Below are 9,415 nucleotides of genomic sequence, written 5' to 3'. Positions count from 1 at the left end.
GTTTTTGTCAAGTCACTTCAGTTGATGGAAGAAATGTGTGTGAAATGTTTCTATTTGACCCAAGCCAAATTAGATTATTTATAGTTTATATACTTTTTCTTTTTTTCACACCAAGGTAGAACGGAATTTATAGTAGAACGGAACGTATAGAAGCCCCTTAAAATAAGTAATGTATTGTTCTAGGGAGAAATTACTAAACATCTTACTGTGTTAAAGTGAGCCTTCAGAACTTTTGTATAATTTCAGACAGTAGTTTTGAAAGTGGTGCTCACGAGCCGAAATGGGTCCCTGTTTTTTGTGTACTACGTCATTAAATTGTGTACAGCGTCATCCATTTCGTATGTTATGTCCTGCAAAGTTTTATGATATGTTACTAATCCAAATCATACAATATGTTACACATTTGTTGTGCTTAATATCACAAACTGCATCTTCCAATTGCTCAGATTCTTAAAAACAGGCAACACCTGAAGAACCCTCCATGAACCCTTTTTTCTAAGAGTGTATGTAATCAAGGTTGTACTGTACCTGCGTGTCTGTAGGTGGCTGCCTGGGTGACTTGACAAGTCCAGATGAGACTGAAGGACAGACACAAAGCCCAGAGACAGACTGACATGCCGGGTCCAAATGCACTTCTCATCCACGCCATGCCGGCCCGACTCCACTCCAAGAAGTCACAAGAAAAAATAAACTAAGAAATCTCTCTGAGGAAGAAACAGGTCTTTACACTCTACTAACCTCCCGACAGCAGACGCTAATCGAGGGGAGTGAGTGAACAGCTATGGTTTTTAGTGAGAGAGCGTGAGTGCCGGAGGCCGGTGTGTGAAGAAGCTGGGAAAAGGTTCTTTAAGCGAGGGGGGTACCAGATGGTTCGTCTGAGCTCTGTCAGAGTGTGGAAGTCTTCATTCTCACTGCTCAGCGCTCCATCCAGATGGCCTTTATACCTGCCCAACACCTGCTCTGACAGCCAATGTACCACACAGCGGAAAAAGACAGGGAGAGAGCGAGAGGGTGGGAGATGCCTGAGACTAAACGTTTCTGTGCTTGTTTCTTTCCTCCCTATCTGTGCCAGGGAGCACCCCCCACCCCGAAGATGTTGTGGGGGTGCTGAGGAGTATTTTTTACCGCTCTGCTGACAAGTATTTTTCTCTGCTCAAACAGGAGTAATAAAGGCCTAGTGCACACATTTGTTTATTTATCAGAGGGTGCTGCGCGCCCCGACTTCTCGCGACTATGCCCCCATCCCTCATTGTCTGGCTCGCCCATCTCCGTTCTGGAGTGCTCTCTCTCTGGGTCGACTGGGGTATTGGTTCGTCTCGGTCCAGGTCGACTGGGGTTTGGTCCGTCTGGGTCTGGGAAAAGGGAGAAGTTCCACTAAATATTTTGATATTTCTTCTGACTCATTGGGTTTATATGAGCAAAGCGCAGCTTCCGGAATGTTAACGCTAGGTGTGGAATGCGGACCGCTTCGTTTGGGGAATGTCATGTGGGTGTCTGTGGTGTGTATAGTACTGTAGTATGCTGGGTGGCTTCTTCACCCAAACAAAACACACGCACACACACACTCAGCCAACCACACCTGGGGTCTTACGTGGGAACGGGCTGTCTTCTACCTCTATCTGTCGTCACTGCCACGCTCTGAATAACAATCACTCAGACGGGAAACTCTGGAGAGCCAACAGACGGAACGGGAACGACAGCCCCTCTGTAAACTAACCCAGTCACCATGACTCAACCCCTTTTTCAATCCCTCCATTCAAGTCTGGGACGTTGGTGGCTCCGGACTTGTTTTTTTGGCCACATTAAGTAGTGTTTATTCTCATTTCCCTCCCAACATCCTAACCAATAATTAGCAGCAAACCTACCTTTTGGCCCGACCTCAAGATCTTTGAAAATGATCCAAGCCAGGAGGATACTTGGCTACAGTGGGGAGAACAAGTATTTGATTTTTCAGGTTTTCCTACTTACAAAGCATGTAGAGGTCTGTAATTTTTTATCATAGGTACACTTCAACTGTGAGAGACGGAATCTAAAACAAAAATCCAGAAAATCACATTGTATGATTTTTATAATTAATTTGCATTTTATTGCATGACATAAGTATTTGATCACCTACCAACCAGTAAGAATTCCGGCTCTCACAGACCTGTTAGTTTTTCTTTAAGAAGCCCTCCTGTTCTCCACTCATTACCTGTATTAACTGCACCTGTTTGAACTCGTTACCTGTATAAAAGACCTGTTCACACACTCAATCAAACAGACTCCAACCTCTCCACAATGGCCAAGACCAGAGAGCTGTGTAAGGACATCAGGGATAAAATTGTAGACCTGCACAAGGCTGGGATGGGCTACAGGACAATAGGCAAGCAGCTTGGTGAGAAGGCAACAACTGTTGCCGCAATTATTAGAAAATGGAAGAAGTTCAAGATGACGGTCAATCACCCTCGGTCTGGGGCTCCATGCAAGATCTCACCTCAATGATCATGAGTATCCTGCACCGTATTGAGGGGAGGATGGATGGGGCCATGTATCGCGAGATCTTGGCCAACAACCTCCCCTCAGTAAGAGCATTGAAGATGGGTCGTGGCTGGGTCTTCCAGCATGACAACGACCCGAAACACACAGCCAGGGCAACTAAGGAGTGGCTCCGTAAGAAGCATCTCAAGGTCCTGGAGTGGCCTAGCCAGTCTCCAGACCTGAACCCAATAGAAAATCTTTGGAGGGAGCTGAAAGTCCGTATTGCCCAGCGACAGCCCCGAAACCTGAAGGATCTGGAGAAGGTCTGTATGGAGGAGTGAGCCAAAATCCCTGCTGCAGTGTGTGCAAACCTGGTCAAGACCTACAGGAAACGTATGATCTCTGTAATTGCAAACAAAGGTTTCTGTACCAAATATTAAGTTCTGCTTTTCTGTTGTATCAAATACTTATGTCATGCAATAAAATGCAAATTAATTACTTAAAAATCATACAATGTGATTTTCTGGATTTTTGTTTTAGATTCCGTCTCTCACAGTTGAAGTGTACCTATGATAAAAATTACAGACCTCTACATGCTTTGTAAGTAGGAAAACCTGCAAAATCGGCAGTGTATCAAATACTTGTTCTCCCCACTGTATATACTTTATGTGCATCGCCGGTGATGACATGTTGTTAGATGTGTCAGTTTTTAATGAGGAGAACCTCCTCCATGCACTCACTGTGTCAGCAGAGCCGTTACATAACTGGTTAATTATACCAGCTGATGAATCCCGCTGTCTAATTTTATCTTGCCGCGTCATCCAACCAGTCTCCAGAAAGAGAACCAGCTCGTTGTGGCTATGAGTACATGCATACAATTCCCCCCCAAAAAGTTGCCTCTACATGCTGTACTTGGGTCAGTTTTGTGTTTCCCCCTTTAATGGTTAAGTTAGGATTTGGGAAGCTGATCCTAGATCTGTGCCTAGGGGAAACATCTATGTAACTTCTATGGAGCTCTATGTACATTAGGCGGTGATCAGTGGAGGCTGCTGAGGGGAGAACGGCTCATAATAATGGCTGGAAAGGAGCGAATGGAATAGCATCAAGCATGGAAACCATATGTTTGATGTATTTGATACCATTCCACTAACAACGCTCCAGCCATTACCATGAGCCTGTCCTCCCCAATTAAGGTGACTCCAACTTCCTGTGGCGGTGGTATATATTGAAGCTTATTTCCTATAAGATCTATTGACAAGCTCGTTAGGAGCTTCACAGAATAAACGACCGCGACCGGGAGACCCATGGGGCGGCGCACAATTGGCCCAGCGTCGTCCAGGGTAGGGGAGGGAATGGCCGGCAGGGGATGTAGCTCAGTTGGTAGAGCATGGCGTTTGCAACGCCAGGGTTGTGGGTTCGATAAAATAATGTATGCGCTAACTGTAAGTCGCTCTGGATAAGAGCGTCTGCTAAATGACTAAAAATGTAAAATGTAAAATGTAAACGTACTCGCACTGCTTGAATTTCAGTCCTAGGTCTGAATGGATGTGCGAGGGGGCTCCATAGAGATAGATAGAGGACTCATCTTTGTATTTGTGCCATTATGGCATCTGTGACAACATGGGCAGCACCATTGAGGCTATTTCCGTTTTAAAGTAGTACATTTTCTTCTTCTTTTGTATTTGCTGACGACACAACAGTGGTAGGCCTGATCACCGACAACGATGAGACAGCCTATTGGGAGGAAGTCAGAGACCTGGCAGTGTGGTGCCAGGACAACAACCTCTCCCTCAACGTGAGCAAGACAACGGATCTGATCGTGTATTACAGGACAAGGAGGGCAGAGCATGCCCCCATTCACATCAACAGGGCTGTAGTGGAGCGGGTCGAGAGCATCAAGTTCCTTGGTGTCCACATCACCAACAAACTATCATGGTCCAAACACATCAAGACAGTCATGAAGAGGGCACGACAACGCCTAAATATTTGGCATGAGTCCCCAGATCCTCAAAACGTTCTACAGCTGCACCATTGAGAGCATCCTGACTGGTTACATCACCGCCTGGTATGGCAACTGCTCGGCATCCGGCTATAAGGCGCTACAGAAGGCATCACTGGGGCCAAGCTTCCTGCCATCCAGGAACTCGATACCAGGCGGTGTCAGAGGAAGGCCCTAAACATTGTCAACGACTCCAGCCACCCAAGTCATAGACTGTTCTCTCTGCTACCGCACGGCAAGCAGTACCGGAGCGCCAAGTACATGTACATATTACCTCAACTAACCTGTACCCCCACATATTGACTCAGTACCAGTACCCCCTGTATATAGCCTCGTTATTGTTATTTTATTGTTACTTTTTTTACTTTTAGTTTATTTTGTAAATATTTTCTTAACCCTTATTTTCTTAACTGCATTGTTGGTTAAGTAACCATTTCACAGTAAGGTTTACACCTGCGCATGTGACAAATAACATTTGATTTGATTTGAAAGGGAGAACGCAAGGACGCATTTGAAAGAGTATTCAAAACCCGGGCCTTGATGGGATTCAATCAGCTCAATCTCTTGACTAGCCAAAAGGCACTGTCCGCCACCCAGCAAGTGTGGCATGATACTGGGTGTAGTAGGACACCTTGGCGCTGGTTCCGCTGGCGCTGGTGCTGGTGCTGGCAGTGCCATCTTCTGGCGGTGCCCCATGATCAAAGTGAAAGGGCCCTGACTGTGCCCTCCACAGGGCTCCTCTGTGGCAGCTTGGCGCCTTCCCCTGGTTGGCTCCTCTCACAGCCTGTTGGCCCCTCTCACAGCCTGTTGGCACTGCCCAGGCCTGTGCCCCCTCCATCCTGCCATCTCATTGGCCCAGCCCGTGGGGAGCCCCCTCCATCCTGCCGTCCCATTAGCCCAGCCAGCTAGGAGCAGACAGGAGACAGCCCACTGCAGCCAAGCACCAGCCTGACCATCTGGGTCTTCTCTCTATCTCTTTCTCTCTCTCTCTCTCTTACCATCTTTCTTTTTTTCAATTTGCCCAGTTTTGCATTAATTTTCTGCACTCTTTCTCTCATTCTCCCTTTCTCTCTGTATCTCTCCATATTTCTCTTCATGCCTCTTTCTAGCCATAGCTCTATCATGTGATGTTTAACTGTGTGTCGTTCCAGCATTTCAAGCTTCAGTCATAGAGTAAACAGTAGTGTGGAGATCTTTTTAATTGATTGGTTACTGCAGTGTCCATTGTTATGATTATACAGTAGTAAGGGTAGAGCTGTTGAGGTGACATATTATCACCACACCAGCAGTCATGAGTCATGACCACAGTAAAATTCTATGTGACCGTTGAGTCATGGTAATCTCCTCTTTTGCACTCTGGATATGCGTTGGTAGTACCCAACTCGCTAACGACCATCAGGTCCTAATGGCCTGGTACTCAGTGCTCTATTGTCCCTATAACCACTCTGACATCAATGCAAATGCAGTCGAAAATCACATCAAACACTTATCATCAAAACAGTATCATGCTTTTAAAACTTACCTCACCGTGATCGATCAATTTGAAGAAAAAAGTTCAACAGGTTGACACGGAGTGGAAAACATGGTCGTTGTGGATGTTGTTTCAAAGCCTAACACAACAAAATGGACAGCACTTTCTAAGGTTACGATTCATTCAAAACACCAATACGCATATTGGAGCTTATGCATACGCATAGGCCTACATATGAGCCCAAGGATGAAAAAAAACAAGAATTAAAATAATTATTTTGCCATTATGCAATACATAACCTACCGCATATTACGCACCGCAGAAAAACATTTTAAAAAAACTGATTTAAGATGTCTTTGGTACATAATTATCCTCCCGGCCGGCTCAGTCCTCCCCTCCAGCTCCGTGGCTTGATGACTCATTGCGAGCTCACAGAACAGAGCTCCGGGCAGCTGAGCGGAAATGGAAGAAAACTAGACTCCCTGCGGACCTGGCATCTTTTCACTCCCTCCTCTCTACATTTTCTTCATCTGTTTCTGCTGCTAAGGCCACTTCCTACCACTCTAAATTCCAAGCATCTGCCTCTAACCCTAGGAAGCTCTTTGCCACATTCTCCTCCCTGCTGAATCCCCCCTCCTCCCTCTCTGTGGATGACTTCGTCAACCACTTTGAAAAGAAGGTTGACGACATCCGATCCTCGTTTGTTAAGTCTAATGACACTGCTGGTCCTGCTCACACTGCCCTACCCTATGCTTTGACTTCTTTCTCCCCTCTCTCTCCAGATAAAATCTTGCGACTTGTGACTGCAGGCCGCCCAACAACCTGCCCGCTTGACCCCATCCCCTCCTCTCTTCTCCAGACCATCTCCGGTGACCTTCTCCCCTGCCTCACCTCGCTGATCAACTCATCCTTGACCGCTGGCTATGTCCCTTCCGTCTTCAAGAGAGCGAGAGTTGCACCCCTTCTCAAAAAACCAACACTCGATCCCTCTGATGTCAACAACTACAGACCAGTATCCCTTCTTTCTTTTCTTTCCAAAACTATTGAGCGTGCCGTCTTTAGCCAACTCTCTTGCTATCTCTCTCAGAATGACCTTCTTGATCCTAACCAGTCAGGTTTCAGGACTGGTCATTCAACTGAGACTGCTCTTCTCTGTGTCACGGAGGCTCTCCGCACAGCTATAGCTAACTCTCTCTCTCCTCTGCTCTTGTCCTTCTAGACCTGTCTGCTGCCTTTGATACTGTGAACCATCAGATCCTCCTCTCCACCCTCTCCGAGCTGGGCATCTCCGGCGCGGCTCACTCTTGGATTGCGTCCTACCTGACCGGTCGCTCCTACCAAGTGGCGTGGCGAGAAGCTGTCTCCGCACCACATGCTCTCACCACTGGTGTCCCCCAGGGCTCAGTTCTAGGCCCTCTCCTATTCTCGCTATACACCAAGTCACTTGGCTCTGTCATATCCTCACATGGCCTCTCCTATCATTGCTACGCTGACGATACACAACTAATCTTCTCCTTTCCCCCTTCTGATAACCAGGTGGCGAATCGCATCTCTGCATGTCTGGCAGACATATCAGTATGGATGACGGATCACCACCTCAAGCTGAACCTTGGCAAGACGGAGCTGCTCTTCCTCCCGGGAAGGACTGCCCGTTCCATGATCTCGCCATCACGGTTGACAACTCCGTTGTGTCCTTCTCCCAGAGTGCGAAGAGCCTTGGCGTGACCCTGGACAATACCCTGTCGTTCTCCGCTAACATCAAGGCGGTGACCCGATCCTGCAGGTTCATGCTCTACAACATTCGGAGAGTACGACCCTGCCTTACACAGGAAGCGGCACAGGTCCTAATCCAGGCACTTGTCATCTCCCGTCTGGATTACTGCAACTCGCTGTTGGCTGGGCTCCCTGCCTGTGCCATTAAACCCCTACAACTCATCCAGAATGCCGCAGCCCGTCTGGTGTTCAACCTTCCCAAGTTCTCTCACGTCACCCCCGCTCCTCCGCACACTCCACTGGCTTCCAGTTGAAGCTCGCATCTGTTACAAGACCATGGTGCTTGCCTATGGAGCTGTGAGGGGAACGGCACCTCCGTACCTTCAGGCTCTGATCAGTCCCTATACCCAAACGAGGGCATTGCGTTCATCCACCTCTGGCCTGCTGGCTCCCCTTCCTCTGCGGAAGCATAGTTCCCGCTCAGCCCAGTCAAAACTGTTCGCTGCTCTGGCACCCCAATGGTGGAACAAGCTCCCTCACGACGCCAGGACAGCGGAGTCACTCACCACCTTCCGGAGACATTTGAAACCCCACCTCTTTAAGGAATACCTGGGATAGGATAAAGTAATCCTTCTACCTTCTAGGATTACTTTATCCTATCCCAGGTATTCCTTAAAGAGGTGGGGTTTCAAATGTCTCCGGAAGGTGGTGAGTGACTCCGCTGTCCTGGCGTCGTGAGGGAGCTTGTTCCACCATTGGGGTGCCAGAGCAGCGAACAGTTTTGACTGGGCTGAGCGGGAACTATGCTATGGAACTATATCCCCCCTCTTAAAAAAAAAAAAACATAAAATAAAATAAATAAAAAACATTGTAAAGTTGTTATCCCACTGGTTATAGGGTGAATGCACCAATTTGTAAGTCGCTCTGGATAAGAGCGTCTGCTAAATGACGTAAATGTAAATGTAAATGTAATAATTGGTCTAGAATATACTCCAAAATTAAACAAATTTGAGTAATTGCCTTTGAGTGTGGACTGTATTATTATGCATACTGGATAGACCAGTTACCTTATGCTACGCTCCAAACGTTCTATCCATGAGTCTGGGAGAGAATATATACATCTTTCTAATGTTTCTTTAGACCTGCCTAAAATAAATAATGGATTTATTGTGATGGTGTATATTAAATTGATTTATTTGACTTTTTTAAATGTAGATGTTCCGAAGGCGCGCATCAGCGGCTTGTATGTCTGGAGGCCTGGAGATGCTAAGCTGTTTATAGTAATGAATGGTCCAGTACGGTGAGACCGGCAGTCTTTTTCATGACAATAACCGGCTGACATATTTCATGACCGCCACAGCCCTAGATAGGCATGGGTTTGAAACCCACCCTGGACCTTCCGAATTGGTCTCCCCCATCTTATTCCTCCCTATATATATATATCCATTAAAGGATAAGTTGTATTTTTTTTACAAACAAATCTCTATTTTTTATGTAAATCGAATGTTATAGAATTTTTGTGATTTCACTTGTTTTTGAGAAACTTACTCCAAACAGCAAATCACTTCCTCATCCTCGTTGTGTAGTATGGGGTCCCTGAAAAAACATTAACAAAGGCTCCAAAAACACACAAATACGTCCTTTTAGAAACAGCAAAGCTCTTTGTATAGTGATGCAGGTTTTTAGATGTTGTACACATGAAATTGTCATTCCGAACTTTATCCGCAACATTATATTCCCTTTTGTGCGACTATTGCTGTTTCCCCTATCCAGCT

This window comes from Coregonus clupeaformis, chromosome 12, assembly GCF_020615455.1.
Source record: "Coregonus clupeaformis isolate EN_2021a chromosome 12, ASM2061545v1, whole genome shotgun sequence".
NCBI classification, from domain to species: domain Eukaryota; kingdom Metazoa; phylum Chordata; class Actinopteri; order Salmoniformes; family Salmonidae; genus Coregonus; species Coregonus clupeaformis.
Note: the sequence above shows the minus strand (reverse complement) of the source record.